Genomic DNA, 21,004 nt, shown 5'->3' with positions numbered 1-21,004 from the left:
CAGGGATGGAGAGTTCTCCGTTGGACCTTTTGTTTTCTGGACAACAATACAAGACTGTTAAGCTATCAATGGTATTGTTTTATATTATAAAAATACTAGCTTTTTCATTCATTATGTGTATAGGTATTCACTGCTTAAGTTGAAGTTATACTTGTTAAGTGATTAAAGGCAATGTTGTTACAGCAGCATATATTTATTTTATTCTTAGAGAATAAAATGCATCAAGACAAACAGCTGTTATTTTTGTTTGCAGGTTGCAAAATTGAATTATTTTGTTGATGTACACTACCAGTAACTCATTGAGGACCATGACACCTTCTGAAAACGCCACATACCCACGTAATGTGTCCAAGTCACAGCCCATCCCAGATTTGTCCAGAGCAAAAGAAGCAAGCAATGACTGCTCAATGATGTGGTCTTCCCTGGCAAGAGACCGATGGGGTCAGGTGTTGGGAAGAGCCATTGGAGCAAGGCAGCTCACAGCAGATGGAAGAAGCTCTCAGCTTAAAGAAAAATGCCTAAGTGACGCTCTGGCACTGCTGATGGCTACTTCCATGCTCGTCAGCTGGGACATGATCCCCTAACCTTAATTTCTGTCTTCTTAAGGGGCTGATTTGGAGTGACTTGCTGACAAGGGTGTCATTACCAAACGGGTCATGAGAGAAAGGGATTTCTGTGTTTACATGTGACCTCCTGATAGGTCTGCAGAAGTTACAGGTGAGGAGGGTGGTGAGAAGTTAACCATGATCTCTCTCGGAGAAGGCCACACTGGCTTCATGGTACATTTCAAAGACTTTCTCAATGGCATTGACATAGGCAGCTGTTCTGAGGTCCAATCCCAAGTTGTACTTCATGGCTTTGTGTGGAACGCTCCATCGTGTATACCAAACCAGAGTGCACAATGTCTTTCTTGGATGCACCTGCTATACTGGAATTCCATTGCGGGGATGATCGGAATACTTCCACCATGCTTCCTGCATTTCCTTTTTCAACTCTCTTGAACAGACATGAGCAACTGGTAGTTGGAATCTCTTTCATACTTGAAGGTAAAACAGCCATGGGAACATGATTAAGGTTCTTCAGCCACTCAAAGTAAGACACTGTCACTCCACCAGGATTTAAAAAGAGATCTGGAAAGACCATGATGTTCCTCTCCAGGAGGATCTTATCGGCTTCAGGAGTTGTTGGTCCATTGGCACCTTCAACAATGATTCTGGCTTTGATCCCGGGTGTGTTGGATTTGGCCAACTGCTTCTTGGTGGCAGCAGGGAACAGTATGTCACCATCGGCCTCCAGGATGCTTCCTTCATACACCTCTGCCTTAGGGAAGCTCAGAGCTGAGCCATGCTGCAATCCGAAGTCTTCCAGTTCCTTTGGGTCAATACCATCTGGGCTCCATATCCTCCCATAAAGCTCACCAACACCGACACATTAGTGCCACAATGACGTATCTCATGGCGTGCAGGCCCACCTCACCAAACCCCTGAACAATAAGTGTTCTACCCCCCATCGCTGGTGCCATTCCCAGAACGCTCGTGGAAGACGTCTCCTTGATCGAGTTTTCAATTCCATGGCAAACCCCGTGGCCAGTGGCAGAGAGGCGTCTGTGGACGCCTCCTAGCTGCGAGGTTCGCCCCTGGCGCAGGCTTGGGCGTTGGTATCGTAGTGCCCTGAGGTGCTGGCATTGGCTCCAGCCATCCAGGACACTTCCCTCTGGCCCCTGCTCATGTCCGCGCCAGGCACACCCAGGCCGGGACCGAGGAAGCCCTTCTTGGCTAGCCCCACAGTCAACCTCCGTGGGATCTTTACTAACTCATCTGTGTAGTTCTTGGTACCGATCTTAATGCCGCTTTTCCTCCCCGAAGGGCGCATCGACCCCAGCACACCTGGAGGACGTCAGACGGTGCTCCGAGTTCGTCCACGCTCACGCAGTCTGTGTCGGATACACCCCTGCAGGGCCTGCGGTGAGGACGGCAGACGCCACTCCGAGTTCGTCCACGCTCACACAGGCTGTGTCGGATACACCCCTGCAGGGCCTGCGGTGAGGACGTCAGACGCCGCTCCAAGTTCGTGCACGCTCACGCAGGCTGTGTCGGATACACCCCTGCAGGGCCTGCAGTGAGGACGTCAGACGCCGCTCCGAGTTCGTCCACGCTCACAAAGGCTGTGTCGGATACACCCCTGCAGGCCTGGAGGACGTCAGATGGTGCTCCGAGTTCATCCACGCTCACGCAGGCTGTGTCGGATACACCGCTGCAGGCCTGCGGTGAGGACGTCAGACGCTGCTCCGAGTTCGTCCACGCTCACGCAGGCTGTGTCGGATACACCCCTGCAGGCCTGCGGTGAGGATATCAGACGCCGCTCCGAGTTCGTCCACGCTCACACAGGCTGTGTCGGATACACCCCTGCAGGCCTGCGGTGAGGATATCAGACGCCGCTCCGAGTTCGTCCACGCTCACGCAGGCTGTGTCGGATACACCCCTGCAGGCCTGCGGTGAGGATATCAGACGCCGCTCCGAGTTCGGCCACGCTCACGCAGGCTGTGTCGGATACACCCCTGCAGGCCTGGAGGACGTCAGACGCCGCTCCGAGTTTGTCCACGCTCACGCAGGCTGTGTCGGATACACCCCTGCAGGCCTGCAGCGCTGGCTGTGCTGGGCCCGGTGGCCCTCGACGGCCTCCCAGGAGCAGCTCAGCACACGCCTGCAACGCCTGATGCCCCGCAGGACGCCCCGCACCCGGTTCCGGTTCTGCTCCCGGCTCTGGGGGGCGCGCAGCTCCTCCACCAGCCTGCCCTGGGCGTCGGAGAAGCCCTCCACCACGTGGAGAAGTTGGGGCCATCGCCATCGTCGCAGTGGGCACGGTGGGTGGCCGCGTCGCGCTGCGGGGCCCACGGCGAGGCTGACTCCGCGGCCGCAGACCCAGGCGCGGTACCCGGCGGCAGGAGAGTGGCGCACTGGCCCTGCGCACCGTGGGCAGCCGGGCAGAGGGCTGCGGCCGTCGTCCTTGGAAGCAGTGGTGGCTTCCTGCCTGTCTGGCTGTCCCGTCCCCTGTGATGGGCGCCCCTCAACGGGGAGGACACTGGGAGCCGGCCCACGGCTCATCCAGAATCCCATATTTTTAAAATATTTTTATTTTAAAGTATTATTTTAAAGTATTTTTAAAATATTTATTTAGTTACTTACGTACTGATTTACTGATTTATTTATTTACTTAGGTATTTATAACGCAGAGAGAGAGCAACAGAGACAAAGATCTTCCATCTGCGGGTTCACTCCCTAAATGGCTGGACCAGGACTGGGCAGGCCAAAGCCAGGAGCCAGGAGCTCCATCCTGGTCTCCCCCAAGCCCTGGGACCACCACCACCTGCTGTCTTTCCTGGTGCATGAGCAGGGAGCCAGGTGGGAGGCAGAGCAGCCAGGACTCGAACCTGTTCTCCCAAACGGGATGCCAGGCTCACAAGCTGTGGCTTAGCCTTCTGTGCTACACAGCTGACCCGAGGGAGTCAGGTTTTGAAGTTAAATTGAGCCAACTCCAGTGACATAGAGTTTCACCCTTTGCAGGGTTTCAACAAAAATCACCAGATGCAGAGAAGTTTCGCTGAATCTAGTATTTTAAACGCTAACGATTTTAATCTTCACTGTTCAGAAGGGCATCCTTTACCAGTGAAGAGTTAGTTCTATTCCCCGTGTAGTTGGTACAACGCTTGTCTCAGGTCCTCTTAGCACACAAAGATAAACTGAACTCACTGTTTATCTGAGAGGTCTGTCACTTCTTTTTTCTGTCTTCAGTCTCCCAGCTGTAAAACAAAGGGTGAACGATCCTTGTGGCTCAGTTTTGCTTTGCAAGTTTTATAGCTGTAAGTACAATGCTATTAAAGTGTGAGGATACAGTACCAGAGGTTGAGATTATAGCTTTGGATTCAAAGCAACATGGAGTCAAGCTCCACTTTCTAACCTATGTAAAGCTCAAGTTAGGGTGCAATAATAGTAACAGTGCTTAGCTGATTGCTTGGACTAGAAAATTTATTCTTCGTATATTTCCATTAAGCCCAGCTCTCCTTAACCTCCAGTCCAAACCCAGATGCTAGCAATTCCATATTTCAACGACATCTTTAATTCACCCTGTCATAACAGGACCACAGAGTGAGTGGCTTAAACAATGGAAATTTACCCTGAGATGAAGGGACAAGACATGTGGATGTCATGGGCTGAACCGTATTCCTCCAGGATTTGAGCTGCCCATTACAGGTATCTGGGGAGTGAACCAGCAGATGGGAGAATCCGTGTGTGTGTGTGTGTGTGTTTCAGGGCAAAGAACTGAGGAAAGATCACATCCAGTGGGCAAGCCAAGGAGAGAGACCTCAGTGAAACCAGCCATGTGAGACCTTCCTCACAGACACAACCTCCAAAACTGTGCCTACTATTTAAAGGCCCCACCCCAAACACAACCACATTCTGAAGAGCAGGGGTTAGCACTTCCGCACCTGAGCTTGGAAGGATACAACATCCGTCTCTCTGAGGCCATCTCAGACCAGCTGCCATCAGCTGTCCCCTGCTCCGTTACAACACCATTTCACACAGCATCTCCTAGCAATCCCGTGCATTTTCCACATAGCAGACAGAGGAATATGTTTCAAAAATATGTATCACCTAACAGCAATTTCCAGCTTGAAGCCCTCTGATGTTCTGTCCTATGTAAAATAAAATAAAAATGCCGAAGGAGGTACTGAAGGCAGTTTATACAAAGGCCATTCTTAGAATTTTCCGTTCTCAACTTTCCATCTGGAAGGCTTTTCACCTAACTTGCGACTAAATCCTTTCTCAGCAGTCAGTTCCAATTTCACTGAAAACAAGAGCATCACATTGGCAGACTCTGACACACCCAGGATCCTGACTCCACAAATTGATTTCAAATCAAAACAATTTCAGTTTTGCATCAGATACAATCTTTCAAGCCCCCAAAGTTCTGAATTTAGTAATTTTTCTCTGTTATGAAATTATTTGGGATCCTAATAAAACAATTATTTTATTTAAAAGCTCTTAAAAATACTTATTAAAAGGTCTCAATATTTGGGCCAGCGCCGTGGCTCACTAGGCTAATCCTCTGCCTGCAGCGCCGGTACACCAGGTTCTAGCCCTGGTCGGGGTGCCGGATTCTGTCCCGGTTGCTATTCTTCTAGTCCAGCTCTCTGCTGCAGCCCGGGAGGGCAGTGGAGGATGGCCCAAGTGCTTGGGCCCTGCACCCCCATGGGTGACCAGGAGGAAGCACCTGACTCCTGGCTTCAGATTGGTGCAGCGCGCTGGCCATAATGGCCATTTGGGGGGGTGTCTCACTGTCTAACTCTGCCTGTCCAAAAAAAAAAAAAAAAAAAGTCTCAATATTTAAAATAATTTCAGGTGAAAATGTAAAATTAGGGGCTTGAAAAACGAGGGTCCTCACTTTTAGTGTCAATGATCATTTATAAAAAGCCTTTCACGATGAAATAATGACTTCATTTCAAAAAATCTGTAGGAAATTATGCACCTTACTATCATTTGCCTTCTCTTTTTCTATCTATTCTCTTTCTGCTGTCATTGGTGAACTGAGTGACTTTCAAATCTCCCTTGGTCATCCTCCTATCTCTTCAACAGGGTCCCAGATGCATGTACTTGGTCCAAAAAACAAAACAAACAAAAACAGACAAAAATCCCTCAGGTCTAACAACAAACCCACCATCATCTTTGCCTCCAATTGGAATTCTTCCTGCAGGTTGCGCAGTGCTGCCTCCTGGAAGGGGGTTCTGATGCCTTCTTCCCACACGCCCGACAGCTCATTACCAAACCCTGCTGCACACTCATGTTCCTTATTGCTCCTCTCACACCACTGTCTTTCTTCTCATCGTGACCACTGTCACCCGACTTCAAGTCTTTTAACACTCCTTACCCAGTCTTACTCTATCTGGACTTCTCATGTCAATACCTAGGCAACAGTCACGTAAAGCACATTCCACTTCTTTTTTTAGACTTAAATCCTGTGGTGAAACGAAAGTGAAGTGTGAATCATAAATAAATAATAAAAACACACAGGGCGAGCCCACGCTCCTTAACTGCTCTAATGGACAACAGCTCCTGAGTGGTTTCAGAGTTTACTTAGAAGATATTCCTCAGGAATGGGGCCAAGCTTACAATTGATTCTTCTCTTTAATTTCTTCTTCTTTTTTTTTCCAATCTCCCACAATATCTAGATGGTGTTATGCCCATACAAAGGTCTTTCAAAACATTCGTGGCAAACAGAATTAAAGGTAAGTTCATCTCTGAGTGTAAAGAATTTGAAATATATGTGTAGTTTATTTATCAGAAGCATTTCTATAAACTTTGGAAGGCTGCTTATAGTGTTATACCAAAGAAAAAGGAGTTAATCTGTTAGGACTGAGTGATTGGTCCAGCAGCTAAGACACTGGTTAAGATGCTTACATCTTGTATCAGAGGACCTGGGTTTGGTACCCAGCTCTGGCTCCTGACGCCAGCTCCCGGCTAATGCAGACCTTGTGCAGCAGCAGCAATGGCTCAAGTCACTGGGTTTGTGCTACCCATGGGAGCAACCTGGATTGAGTGCCCTGCTCCCAGCTGAGGCTCCAGGCCAGCCCTGGTCATTGTGGGCACTTGGACAGTGAACCAGCACAGGGAAGCTCTGTCTGTTTTTCAAATAAATCAATAAAATATTTGCAAAAATAAATTAATCCATTGATGTCCATCACTCTTTGCTGCTATGTACTCATCGAGAAGAGCCTGCTGTGGCTACTAAGCTGTCCTTTAAGTTCTGAATAAGAGAGAAGTGAGGCACCTGTAGAGTCGACTGGCATTCAGCTGGACAGAAGTCAACAGCTAATCACCAAAGAAAGCGATGAGGACTGATGCGAAAGGGGGAAATAGCACGCACTGTGGAGGATAAAGAACATTGTGGACTGATGCTGAGATGGTTTTCAAAACTTAAAGCTGAGAAAAAGAGTATCTGTCCTTTGTCAACATGTCTATGAGAACCTGAGGATCAACAGTGAGGAGAGGTAAGAGGAGAAATCCACGAAGTTTACTGTGTGCCATGGATGTAACCTCTGGGATCTTTTAGGACAAAACAAGATATGCAAGAGTTTGCTGTCAGTTATTGACGTTAGATTGACATTTTTTGGATGTGACACTGGAACAAGCAAGGACGATAATATTTCACAGAAGTCATGTGGTTTCTGTATCAAGAGTAACTAGTCAGAAGCATGAATCTTAACCTTCTCATTACTTTTACAGATGTTAAATCCACTCCATTTTCAATTCTGTTCCCTAAAAATGCCAATGTCTGAACCATGTAACTTTAATAGTCTACATTATTTGATGTTTGTAGGTTACAGAAATAGTGTACATTCATTCCATTCATCCTGAAAATAACTAGGTAAACTGTGCAGGCAGATTTTGTCCACATCCAAGATAAGCTCATAAAACCAAGATGCTTTACTCAAGTTCAGGAAAATTTGAGGAAGGTACCTGGAAAGTGGAAGAGAACTAAAAATATCTCTGAATTCCTGTTTCAGAAATTAAGGGATGATGGAGTAATTTTTGTACAAATAGAGAGAAATGAATACTTCTGGGAGCTTTTTTTTAGTATTTAGCTCATTTTTTTTTTTCTTTTCCCGTCTCTCTCCCTTTTAAAGTGCTCCAATTTGACAGAGGAGTCATTAATAAAATACAGGATTTGAAAGACAATTCTTATTGGCAATCTCCTGTTGCCCACTGTTTTCCTGAAATGAAACCATTTTTTTTTAAAGATGTATTTATTTACACAGAGAGAGAGAATCTTCCACCTACTGATTTACTCCCCAAATGGCCTTAACAGCAGGACTAGGCCAGGCCAAAGCCAGGAGCCTAGAATTCCACCAGGGTCTCCCACATGGGTGCAGGGGCCCAAGCACTTGGGCCATCTTCCATTGTTTTCGCAGATACATTAGCAGGGAGCTAAATCAGGAGTGGAGCCACTGGGACTTGAACCAGTGCCCATGCAGGATGCTGGCTCTGCAGGCAGTGGCCTCACCCACGGCACCACAAGGCTGACCCCTCAACTGCTTCTTTCTTAAACGTTCTTATCTGAATCACAGCTCGTCAGTCGTAAGCTCTGTGGCCTTGAGCAGGTCATGTGTGGGATAACAGTATCTTGCCAGGTATCTGGAAGGACAGAATGTGACAACGCACACTGCTGGCTGTCAGCACGTCTTCATTTCCTTCTCTTCTGCCTCCAGCCCCCGGCCAAACCTGCCCATCTGAAGCATCCCTACACTTCAACCTCAGAAACACACACTACACTGAAACAGGAACTTTCCCTTTCTCATCTTCCTCTTTGAGTTAAGTGAATTAAATTGGATTCATTTTTCAAGAACAAATTTCACACGGAGAAAATTCATCAAAAATACCAATATGGGGTGGGTGTCTGGCCTAGTGGTTGTCATTGGGGGGGGGGGATGGGTGCTGCTGTGGCATAGTAGGTTAAGCCTCTGCCTGTGGCACCGGCATCCCATATGGGCAGGCACTGGTTCAGGTCCAGGTTGCTCCTCTTTGGATACAGGTCTCTGCTAATGGCCTGGGAAAGCAGTGAAGTCAGGACCCAGTGTCTGGGCCCCTGCCCCCATGTGGGAGACTGGAGGAAGCTCCTGGCTCCTGACTTCAAATTGACCTACTTCCAGCTGTTGCAGCCATTTGAGGAGTGAATCAGCAGATGGAAGACCTCTCTCTCTCCCTCCCTCCGTCTGTAACTCTACTTCTCAAATAAATAAATAAAAATCTTAAAAAAAAAAAAAAGCGTTCCCGGTTGGGATGTTTGTGTGTCTGTACTGCACACCAGAGTGCCTGTATTTAAGTTGGAGCTCCTGACTCCAGCTTCCTACCAAGGCAAACCCAGGAAGCAGCATTTGACAACTGAAGCAGTGGGTGCCAGCCACCCAGGCTGGAGACCTGGATTGAGTTTCTGGCTACTAGCTTTGGCTCCTCCACCACTGCAGGCACTTGAGGGTTTGAGGGCTCACTTGCTCTATTTCTCTCTGCCTCTCCAATTAAAAAAAAAATGCATTAGCTAGATGCCAATTCACTACTCTAAGAAAAACAGCAGTATAATCTAAATACAGCATAATCTGAAAATTAGGTGAGTTAGTATACAAGGATATTCAAAAATTCATGGGCCAGCGCCGCGGCTCCCTAGGCTAATCCTCCGCCTGCAGCGCCGGCACACCAGGTTCTAGTCCCAGTTGCTCCTCTTCCAGTCCAGCTCTCTGCTGTGGCCCGGGAGGGCAGTGGAGGATGGCCCAAGTGCTTGAGCGCCTGCACCTACATGAGAGACCAGGAGGAAGCACCTGGCTCCTGGCTTCAGTGCGGTGCGCCGGCCGTAGTGGCCATTTGGGGGGTAAACCAATGGAAAAGGAAGACCTTTCTCTCTGTCTCTTCTCACTGTCCACTCTGCTTGCCAAAAAAAAATTTCATGGAAAATGCATATCATAAAAACTATGCATGGATTTAGCACATGCTGTAAATTCAGAGTAATATGGAAAATTAAGGAGCTTCAGTGTTGGCATTTTCAGTTTTTGCTGCAAGTTTTCATATGATTTTGGTTAAAAAAAAAAACTATAAATAAAATCATGTCCTTAGACAAACTTTTGTCTCAGTTTTAGTGTTGTTCTCCAACATTATCAGTCATGGACAATAAATTCCTTTGCAATTTCATCTTCTGGAAGAATACAGACAGGAACATGCTTTATATAATGGCACATTGCTGAGCTAAATTCCATCATTTGCTGAAAGATAACATCAAAATTGTGAAACACAAAATAGCAGATATTAGTACAGAACTTAATTTAAAAGTTTAAAGCAGTGAACAGTTTCTAGGCTGTTCTGATTCCACGAACTTAAATGTTTACTGATCTTAAATGTTTACTGACCAACTGTCTACAAAACAAATCAAGTGAGACAGACAGGAAAAAGTCAGATGAAACTTCCATCTCCCAAGGAAGGTTAGACTAAAAAAGCAAGGCTAAGGGAGAAAGTGCTAGTAAGCGCACAGGATACTGCAGTCCCTGGGAGGGAGGCGCGGTCACTGAGCAGCGCGGAAGACCTCCTGACACGGGGTGGGAGTCCGTGGCCAGAACAGCTTGAGGAGCTGGGACAGGAGGAAGGCACAGTCTCACAGAGCAGGGGGTGGGGTAGGCAGACTTCCAGGAACATTGTCTACACGAGCAGGGACGACGCTGTGCAACACGGCGCTCAGATGAATTGTCTTTCATTGGCTCAGTCTAAGGCCAGACGGGGAGAGAGTTCTCTGGAAGTAACGGAGCGGGGTCTAGGAAGTGACTCAGGATGTTAACTTCTTTTCAGGGCCACTAACAAGCTGCTGCGGAAGACGCACCTGGCAGGCACGGTTTGAGCGCCCCAAAAGACACGGGGGACGGAGGAGTAAGAACTGTTTAGATTACGATCATAGGAGCTGGAGATGAGAAGGTGAGTACTTCAATGTCAAGGAGGTAACCAAAGTAAGAGATACTCAAGAAGCAAATTTTACAAAATTTTTAATTGCTCTCAAGCTATAAATATACATGTCCCGAAAATGACCATGTTTTAAGTTTATACTCAAGAATATGAGGGGACTTCAAAAAGTGCATGGGAAATGGAGTTTGGAAAGCTAAGTTCTGATGCAGCAGGTTAAGTCACCACTCTGACCCTGCATCCCAAAATTGAGCCCCCAGTTCAAGTCCCAGCTGCTCTGGTTCCCATCCAGCTCCCTGCTAATGCACCTGGGAGAGTAGCAGAAGATGGCTCAAATACTTGAGTTGCTGCCACTCACCTAGGAGACCAGAATAAAGTTTCTAGTTCCAGGCTTTGGCCTAGGCCAACTCTAGCTGTTGTGGTAAGCTAGGGAGTGAACCAGTGGATGGAAGATTTGTCTGGCTGTCTCTCTGTTCCTTTGCTTGTCAAATAAATACATAAATATTAAAAAAAATAAGTTCATTTTGCTACAAAAAGATTTTGCAGCCCATGTCTAGTTCTTTCTATGATATGTAATTTCCATGAAGCTTTTTAAAGACCTCTTGTATGTAAACTCACCTAATTTTCAAAACCAATACCTAGGTTGAAGAAAAGAATATTAGCGGTAACCTCAATACATTTGTTTCTATCCCGGCCTCCAGATTCCTTTTATCTGCTTTCATTCTCCACATAAACAGAATTATCCTTGAAATTTCTTCATGTCTGCCTTCTGTCTTCAACATTATGCTGGTGAGATTTATCCATAGTTGTGTGTGCTAATACTTGCTGATCCTCACTGCTCATTCTCACTGCTGTGGAGCCTCAGGTTATGGAGGTGAACTACATTTACTCATCCAAATGCGTACGGGCATTTTGATAGTGTCTAGTTGGCAGAAAGAATATACATGTATTAACCCTGTGAACTTGTTCTGTATGTGCCTTTTGGCAAACATGCATGTAACATGTCTGCTGAACATAAACGTGGGGACAAACAGGCAGAACATTTGCACATACAGCTTTAGTAGATATTAACAATCACATCAGCAGTGTTTGAGAATTCCAGGTACTCCATACCCTTGCCAATATTTAGCATTTTCTGTTTTCAAAATTTTGGGGGACTGGCGCTGTGGCCTAGAGGGTAAAGCCACTGTCTACAGTGCCAACATCCCATAATGGGAGCCGGTTTGAGTCCCGGCTGCTCCACTGCTGATCCAGGTCTCTGCTATGGCCTGGGAAAGCAGTAAAAGATGGCCCAACTCCTTGGGCCCTTGCACCCATGTGGGAGACCTGAAACAAACTCCTGGCTTCCGACTGGCAAGCTCGGGTCACTGCAGTCATCTGGGGAGTGAACCAGTGGATGGAAGACCTCTCTCTCTCTCTCTCCCTCTCTCTGCTTCCCTCTGTAACTCTGCCTTTCAAACAAATACATAAATCTTTAAAAAAAAATTTGGTCATTCTGGTATATGTACCATAATTTGTTCTGGTAGACTTTCATTTTCATCCAGAGTAAAATAATCATTTGTATTTCTTTTAGTCTACTTGGATATCTGCAAGTGAGGTGGAGAGAGTTTCATAAATATTCTGGATATAATTTCTTCATCAGATCTTTTTTTATTTGACAGGTAGAGTTAGACAGTGAGAGAGACAGAGAAAAGTCTTCCTTCCGTTGGTTCACTCCCCAAATGGCCACCATGGCCAGCACTGTGCCAATCTGAAGCCAGGAGCCAGGTGCTTCCTCCTGGTCTCCCATGCAGGTGCAGGGCCCAAGCACTTGGGCCATCCTCCACTGCCCTTCCGGGTCACTGCAGAGAGCTGGCCTGGAAGAGGAGCAACCAGGACAGAATCAGGCACCCCGACCGGGACTAGAACCCGGGGTGCTGGCACCGCAGGCGGAGGATTAGCCTAGTGAGCCGTGGCACTGGCCAACTCTCCTCATCTTGTCTTTTGATGAAGTTAACTTTAATTTTAGTGTGCTAATTTAATTTTATCTTCCACAATTAATGAAAAGTCATATTAGCTAGCACAATTTAAGCAGCAATACTTTAACCATCAATCTTGTACGTGAGTGAGTAGATTTTTCTCATTCTTTTAAAGGAGAATGCTAACTTCTTTTATGCAACACAGCTCTCTAGGATTTTATAGAGCAGAAGATATAAATGATTACTCCAAGTTGCCTACTGCACATAAAGTGGAGTTACTAACAGAATCAGATAAACTGGTGAAAGGTCTATGTAGGGGTTAAATGTGGACAAGCCGAGTTGCAGGCAGAATACCTATGACACATGTAAGCAGACATCTGCAGGAGGCCTCACACTTTAGTAGGAGGATAACAGCTTAAAGTATGGAGTTGGCTGAAACGACTGCAGGAGAGACTTGCACAGCAAGAGAACTGAGGCAAGAACTTTAACCCAGGACTCTCGGTACTGGTTAGAGGAGGACATTACAAACTACCCTTACATCTCAGCGTGCCTACACGTGAGATTTGTCTTTTTCTGTTAGGCTTATTTCATAATGTCCTCCAGTTGTATCAGTTTTAATGCAAAGGATAGCATTTAATTTTTTATGGCTGAATAATATTACATTGTATACATATTTACATATGTATGCATATACACACATTTTCCTTATTCATCTGATGATGGAACTTTCAAGAATTCCATATTTTGCCTACCTTGAACACAAGGTGGAACAGGTGTCTCTTTGATAAAGAGTGTTCAAGTCTTTGGGGTACATGCACAGGCGCTGGGTTGCTGGATCACATGGCAGGTGTATTTCTAGTTTTTTTGGAAATCTCCAGATTGTTTTCTACAGTAGCTGCACTAATGTACATTCCTGCCCACAGTGCCTAAGAGTTCTCCTTTGTCCACATCCTTGCCAGATTGGCTGCTGTCTGCCTTTTGGATCATAGCCATTTGGCCAGGGGTGAGGCAGTATTTCATTGTGGTTTTCCAGTAACTAAAATTTTTAAAAATCAGAAAACAAACACAAAAAAGAAAAAAAATCCCTATTTGTGTCAGTTTTTTGCTGCAAATATACTGTTTTGTCAAAGAAATTGTCAAGAATTATACCCTACTATTATCCAATGATCTATGACTATTTTAAAATTTACTGTAAATGAGTAAACATCTTCTCATCTGATTTTTGTTTATAGCCCATCTATATTCCCGAACTGTAGTCTTTTTTTTATTTGTTGAACTCTTTATTTAGTGGAGCCATTATGCCTTTGACTATAATGTAAATTAAAAATGTTATCTCAAAAATAAATATTAACACAAAAAAATAAAATGAAGTCCTTTCGTTGAGGAGAACCGATGTTGAATGCAGTAAGTTAACGTTCAAAGAGGAAGTTTGTTACAGAAATTCAGTGTGCTACGAAGCATAAAGAAGAGAGACAACTGCACAGAGGAAGGCACTGTAAGTGCTCTACTCAAAGTCTCACTTTCATAACGGAATCTGGGACTAGAGGATGGCCTTGACATCTTATTGGCCTCTGTCCTCTCTGTCTACCCACCTTTGACACAGTTTAAGAACAATGATCAAGATGGCCTGGAAGCTTCATTTTAAACCAAATACATTTAGATTATTTAAGTTTCATTTTTACTAAAAAAAGAGAAACATCTGTCTAGATGTCTTGTCATCACCTCATACTTGATGCATTCAAAAAATTCATGCTGTTCTGGGTTCTTCCGCCTTCTCCCCTCACTGAACCTCACCCAAACTACTGACTTTCCTCCCTTTCTCTCCCCTCCCCCTTTTCCTGGCTACAGAGGGAGGGAAGGGGGGGAAGGGGAGAGGAGGGAAGGAGGGAGAGGAGGGAAGGAGGGAGAGAGGGAGAGAGGGAGGGGGATGGAGGGAGGAGGAAGGAAGAGGGGGAGAGGGGAGAGGGAGAGGGGGATGGAGGGAGGAGGAGGTAGGGGGGAGAGAACTCATGAGAATTAGCTCCCATTCTCTGGTCCATTCCCCAAATGCCTGTAACAACCCAGGCTGGGCCAGGGCTAAAGCCCAGGGCACACAATGCAAGTCTCCCAGTAGAGTGGCTAGTACTGAATTACTTGGGCCATCAATGTGGGCTCCCAGGAAGGCATTAAAACACGAGCAGGAAGCTGAAGTCGGGAGGCAGAACAGAAATCCAGCACCGCTGTTGCTGTGTGGGACCTGGGGGTGCTACCAGTGTCTGATTCTCCAGGTTAAAAGCCCGCCTACATTCCTGACAGTCACAGCGGATTCTTCCTGTCACTCAGACACCAAACTTTGGCACAACAGTGACCTCTCATTTTCCTTCATCCCTTTGGTTGGTCACTCATGTCAATTAGTTTCCTCTCATTTCTTCATTTTATTCCAATTGACATTAACTTAAACTATTTTAATGATTTGGTGAATGGTATATAAACTCTGGCCTCTTTGCCAAATGAATTCTTTTTTTTTGCAAAGAACTCTGTTCATTTTTGTTTATTGACCCATACACTGTGCCCAGTGTGTTATAAAAATGCACCTTTAATTTACATAAAATCCTATAAGACAGCAGGTTTAGGCAGTTTAATTTGTTGACTGTTGCACAGCGCCAGGGGCCCGACTTAGAAACTGGTGAGTTTAAAATCATCTGTTAACTACTGCACGGTCACCACAGCTCTACTCCTAAAATTCACCCTTTATCTCTTCCACTCATTTCAACAAATTTGAATTAGTTCTCTGTGGCAAGGCTGGTAAGACAGCTCTCTTTTTAATAGAGCACACACAGGAATCTCCAGGCATCATCTCGCATCATATCTCTGTAACAGTTAATCCTAACTCCATCCCTGGCAGTTTAAAACAACCATGTTCCAATTTCTAGTGAAAACTGTAGTTATTTCAAACACTTTTCGGGCATGGCTCTGCCCCAGCAGTTTCAACAGTTGGGTTGGCCACATCCCATATCCGAGTGGCTCGGTTTGACTCGAGTTCTGGCTCCTGACTCCCATTTCGAGCCAATGTAGACCCTGGGAGGTAGCTCAGGTGCCTGGGTTCCTGCCACCCATTTGTAAGACTGGATTGAGTTTCAGTCTTCAGCCTGGTCCAGTTCCAGCTACTGTGGACATTTGGGAAGTGAACTAAGAGATGGGAACATTTTCTGTGTCTTTCTCTTTTTCTCAAATAAATAAAATGTATGGAAAAATACATTTATATAAGTGTGTGTGTATGTGCATGTGCGCTTTTGACAACCCATCATTCAGATGAATTCAGAACAAAATTATTTTTTCATGGCAAATGTCTTCATCATTTTTGGATACACAAACTTATAAATTCTCAAAGTCCTTCTTGTAAATGTTTATTGTGTAATGATGACCGTATGAAAATCTAACGACACAGTGAAATAATTTTCACAATTTTAAACCATTAAAGACCAAGCTAGGCCATCTTTCTGAGTTGGATACATTTATCATTTTTGATGTAAAATTTTCCAACTGGTATTAAGCCACTTGACAGTAATTGTATTCGTAACTTCAACTTTAATTTTGTTAAAGAATATTTGAAAATATCATATATCTGGTTCCTCTCTTAGCCACTTATTTTCTAATTCGTTGAATACATTTTTCAAAATGTCTTTGGCTGCACTTTGCTTGGTAAAGTCTGCCTGAGTGCTTCGTGATTTTGACAACCTAAACATCTATGGGCCGTATCTCCTAATAGTTCTCCCTGATTTGAATTTCATTATACATCTGAGACACACTGTTTGAAAGGTACATTTTCATTAGCTTATTTTCTCTTTCCATATAATTATTAAGTTTCTTAGAAGCTATGTTTTCTTTTTAAAAATCTTTCAAATCTGTTCTCATACTTTAAAAAATTTATTTATTTATTGCAAAAGCAGAATTACAGAGAGGGAGACAGACACACACAGAGATAGAGGTCTTTCATCCTCTGGTTCACTCCCTAGATGGCCACAATGGCCAGTGCTGAACCAGGCCAAAGCCAGGAACCAGGAGCTTCATCCGGGTCTTCCACATGGCTGTCAGGGGCCCAAACACTTGGACCACCTTCCACTGATTTTCCCAGGCCATTAGCAGGGAGCTGGATCAGAAGCGGAACAGCCAGGATTCAAATCGGTACCCATAGAAGATGCTGAAATTGCAGGAATCAACTTTTAACCACTACACCCCAATGCCAGCTGCTGTTATCATCTCTTCAAAAAGTTAAACTATTTTCCGACTCTCACACAATCTTGGAGGAGAGGTTCCTTAGGAGTCATCTTGTCCAATCTTTCAGTTCAGCAGTGAGCAAATGAAGAGCTAGAGTGGTGCTGTGCTTAAACTTGTACCAGAACTTGAAATTCCTACATTTTAGTCTGGTGCTTTTCCATTAAACACACTCGCTTTTACATTTATAATACACTTTTAAGAAAAATGTAATACTCAGAAGTTCCCGCAAGTCTTATTCTTAGAGTTGACAGTGGCTTTAACAGTCTCGAGTCTCAGAATAATTGCTTTAACTAAGGTAGCTGTCTCCTGTGTGCTCTAGTTCCAAATGAATGTACTGCTTTTTATTTTTCAGTGTAGCTGCATTTTATATAGAATTTTCCCATTTTACACAAACATTCTAAGAGTCTATCAATCCAATGTTTTATGTGACAACTTTTGGAAATATTTTTTGTCTACTCATAATGACTAAATATTTTTAAAGCTGGAATTTTAACTGCTTGTTTTACTAAGACAATTTGGTACATACCTATCACCTGTTCTTCCCCTGAATCACTTTTTATGCTCAAATATAGCAGTTGTATTCTCATTAAGGCCTACAAATGGGTTTGCACATTAGTGTACAGTTTTAAATTTTTTTTTAATTTTTTTTATTGACAGGCAGAGTGGACAGTGAGAGAGAGAGAGACAGAGAGAAAGGTCTTCCTTTTGCCGTTGGTTCACACTCCAATGGCAGCCGCGGTAGCGCGCTGCGGCCAGCGCACCGCGCTGTTCCGATGGCAGGAGCCAGGTGCTTATCCTGGTATCCCATGGGGTGCAGAGCCCAAACACTTGGGCTATCCTCCACTGTACTCCCTGGCCACAGCAGAGAGCTGGCCTGGAAGAGGGGCAACCGGGACAGGATCGGTGCCCCGACCGGGACTAGAACCCGGTGTGCCAGCGCCGCAAGGCAGAGGATTAGCCTGTTGAGCCATGGCGCCGGCCTAGTGTACAGTTTTAAACACAATCTTTATACTTCAGAATAGTTTTATATAGAAAATCCATGAAAATAGGAGAGTTCCCATTTACCCTATATCCACCCTCCCATTATTGCACGGCACATTTCTCATAATCAATGACTCACTACTGATTAATTTATTTATTAAGTCTACAGTTCACTCAAACTTCATTTTTTACCCAGCATCCTTTGTGTTTTCCATCACACGGCACACTCATGACTCCTCCAACGCCTCTTGGGTGTGACGTGTGTCAGTGCCGCTCGTTTTGAGGACCACCTTGACAACTTTCAGAGGTGTGAGGCAGGAAGGTGCTGGGCAGCTCCTGCAATGGCCTGAGTGCCCCTGCCCCCACTGAAGTCGCACGTTGCAATCGATGCAGTGATATTAAGTAAGGACTTCAGGATGCAATTGGGCCACGTGCGCTTCAGCCTCACGAGTGGCATCAGCAACTCCATAGCAAAGAGGCCTGAGGGGGCTCGCCTGTCCTTCCACTGCCTGAGCCCTCACCAGACACCAGGCTTCCTGCTCCCTTGACCTCGCACTGTGAGTACAAACCCCTGTTGCTGACAAGCCACCCACTCCCAGGTGTTTGCTAACAACATCCTGGGCAGACTAGGACAGCCTCTCAGCTGGGCTTGTCTGACAGCTTCCTCAGGATCAGAGTGGGGCACGGAATTCTCAGGAGGAAGACACAGAAGCGCCCTCCCCAGGAGAGTGCCTGGGGCTGCGTGCTGCCAACATGGTGAGTGTTCACGCTCACCTGATCTCCTAGCTCGGCTATGGTCTGTGCTTCCCACTGCCCCTTCCCCTGCTGTGCGCTTCTGAAGGGGCCAGCACTGTGACCTGGGAGCCCTCACTGAACAGGTCAGAGTTTGCCACAAAGACTATTTGCAAGGTTTGTGCCGAGGTGTAGCTACTCTAGAATCACTTACGTTAAGCACGGATTTATGGGCATTTACCTTCCACTTCGGTTTATACTTCCACGTTGTTTATCTATTTTGCTCTAATTGTTCCAACTTTGGTCATTGGGATCTCTTTCTGCTGACTTCTGTCTCTCATTCACACAGAGACGCAACGTCCGTGTCAGTGAGATTTTGGGTTTTGTGGGGTTTTATTTGACCATTTCCAGGGACGCCTTGCACATTTCAGCCACTTCTCCAAGAACTCTTGTTCCCTTCAGCTGGAGAATGATATTAGAACCAAGACCTGGGGGCTGGCGCTTAGCACAGCAGGTAAAGCCATCGTCTGCAGTGCTGGCATTCCAAGTGGTCAGCAATTCCAGTCCTGACTGCTCCACTTCTGATCCAGCTCCCTGCTAAAGGGCCTGGGAAAGCCAAAGATGGTGAAGCACCCACGTGGGAGTCCCAGAAGAAGCTGCCGATCTGTTTCTCTGCCCCTCCCTCTCTCACCTCTGCCTCTCTGTAACTACCTTTCAAATACATAAACCCTTTAAAAAAATAAAGAAAAAGAAGATCTGAGCACTAGGCAAGCCTGTTACTGGCCTGTCAGTGTTCCTAGGCTTTCCTGAGTGACAGATACTGGAAATACATGTACCAACCTGCTATGCAATTCCATCTCACATGCAACCACCTGTTCTTCTATTAGGCTAACTACAACTTCCTACAGATAGCTCCACTGTATTTGCAACTTGGATCTCTTAGGACACAGATCACTGTAGCATCACCTCCCTTAACAAGAGAGAAACTTGCTGCTACTATGCTCTTTGAAAATATTCTCAAGTCCAATGTACATTTTCACGGATTTCAGAACTGATTTTTTAAAAACAGATATGTATTCGAAAGGCAGAGGTGGGGAAACAGAGAGACCATCCACCTCTTCACTCTCCAAATGGCCTCAACAACTGAGACTGGGCCAGGGTGAAGCCGGGAGCTGAGAACTCCATTCAGGCTGTCCATGTGGGTGGCAGGGCCCCATGCACTTGAGCCCTGCAGGAGCGTTAGCAGGGAGCTGGGTGGGAAGCAGAGCCGCTGGGATGGCGGTGTTGCTACGGCAGCTCGACCTGCTGGGTCCCAGCAGCGTCCTGAGCCTGACCGAGGTCTTCGTTCCGAGTTTAAGACTACTTCCCCCTGTCCTTCAGGGAAGCCCTTTCATACACTTGCAATCCCTCCAGCTTCTCCTCTCACATTCTGCCTCTCATTCGGACGCCCACTGCCTAAATGTTTCAAGCCTGCCTGCCACAGGGTTTCCTCTTTGTGCTGTGAAGTCCATGTGCTTTGAGAAACACAGTGTCAAGTGGTCACCGTCACAGTATCGCACAGAACAGCTGTCCTCACCCAAGAGGAGCCCCCATGTTGCATCTTCCTCCTCCTCAGGAAAACAACTATTTTCCTTATCAGTAAGTTAGAGTTTTTCAGAATTCATATCAGTCAGATTTGCACAGTACAAGCCTTTCACATTTTTTTTTTTTAATTTGGTGAGACGTATTTAAGATGCACCCATGTTTGCTCATGCCTTGGTAGCTCACTCCTTTCTAAATGCTGCGGAGGATTTATGTTAACTTCTCCATTCACCCACAGAAGGACATCTCCATTGCTTTAAGTTTGGGGCAACTGTGAATAAATTTGCTATATTCATTTGTATGTAGCTTTCTGTACAGTTATATTTTTTCTTTTTTATCTGACAGGTAGAGTTATAGACAATGAGACAGAGACAGAGAGAAAGGTCTTCCTTCCGTTGTTTTACCTCCCAAATGGCCGCTATGGCCTGCACTGGGCCAATCCAAAGCCAGGAGCCAGGTGCTTCCTCCTGGTCTCCCATGCAGGTGCAGGGCCCAAGCACTTGGGCCATCCTCCACTGCCCTTCCGGGTCACTGCAGAGAGCTGGGCTGGAAGAGGAGCAACCGGGACTAGAACCCAGCACCCATATGCGATGCCGGTGCCACAGGCGGAGGATTAACCAAGTGAGCCATGCCACCAGCCCCACAGATCTATGTTTTCAAACCAGCTGGGTAAATATCTATGAAGGTAACTGCCATCTTACACAGCAAGACTATGTTTAATGGTAAAAATATTTTATTTCATTTTTTTAAAAAAAGCATTTCCCGTGTCCGTTAACTTATAGAAATTTTAAATTGAAAAAAAAAAAAAACTGAAGAAAGTAGTTGGAAGTTGGAGTCCATAATTTTCACTGATTTTCAGAAAGAAAAAAAAAGAAAATAACTGAATAATATAGTTGGAAGTTAAGCCATGATTTTCTCATTTTAGGAAAAAGAAACAGAATTATTAGGAATACACTCAAGGTTAAGCCAAGACAAACAACTCAGACTCTAGCTCCTTCCTTAGCA

At 45.5% G+C, this 21,004-nt stretch overlaps 1 protein-coding gene and 1 pseudogene across 1 annotated transcript in view; both read right to left on the bottom strand.

The window, feature by feature from the left end:
* Positions 1 to 683: 683 nt before the first annotated feature.
* LOC133762220 (glutamate dehydrogenase 1, mitochondrial-like) lies at positions 684 to 3,104 on the bottom strand (annotated as a pseudogene).
* A 613-nt stretch (positions 3,105 to 3,717) lies between these two features.
* LOC133761992 (putative Dol-P-Glc:Glc(2)Man(9)GlcNAc(2)-PP-Dol alpha-1,2-glucosyltransferase) overlaps positions 3,718 to 21,004 on the bottom strand; it is a 48,576-nt gene continuing 31,289 nt past the window's right edge. The window contains exon 5 of the transcript XR_009866255.1: positions 3,718 to 3,799. The gene's annotated coding sequence lies outside the window, so the exon portion shown is untranslated. The remainder of the gene's footprint in view (positions 3,800 to 21,004) is intronic.

Source organism: Lepus europaeus, chromosome 6 (assembly GCF_033115175.1).
Source record: "Lepus europaeus isolate LE1 chromosome 6, mLepTim1.pri, whole genome shotgun sequence".
Taxonomy (NCBI): domain Eukaryota; kingdom Metazoa; phylum Chordata; class Mammalia; order Lagomorpha; family Leporidae; genus Lepus; species Lepus europaeus.
The sequence above is the reverse complement of the archived record's forward strand: the minus strand, read 5'-3'. Positions and strand labels throughout refer to the sequence as shown.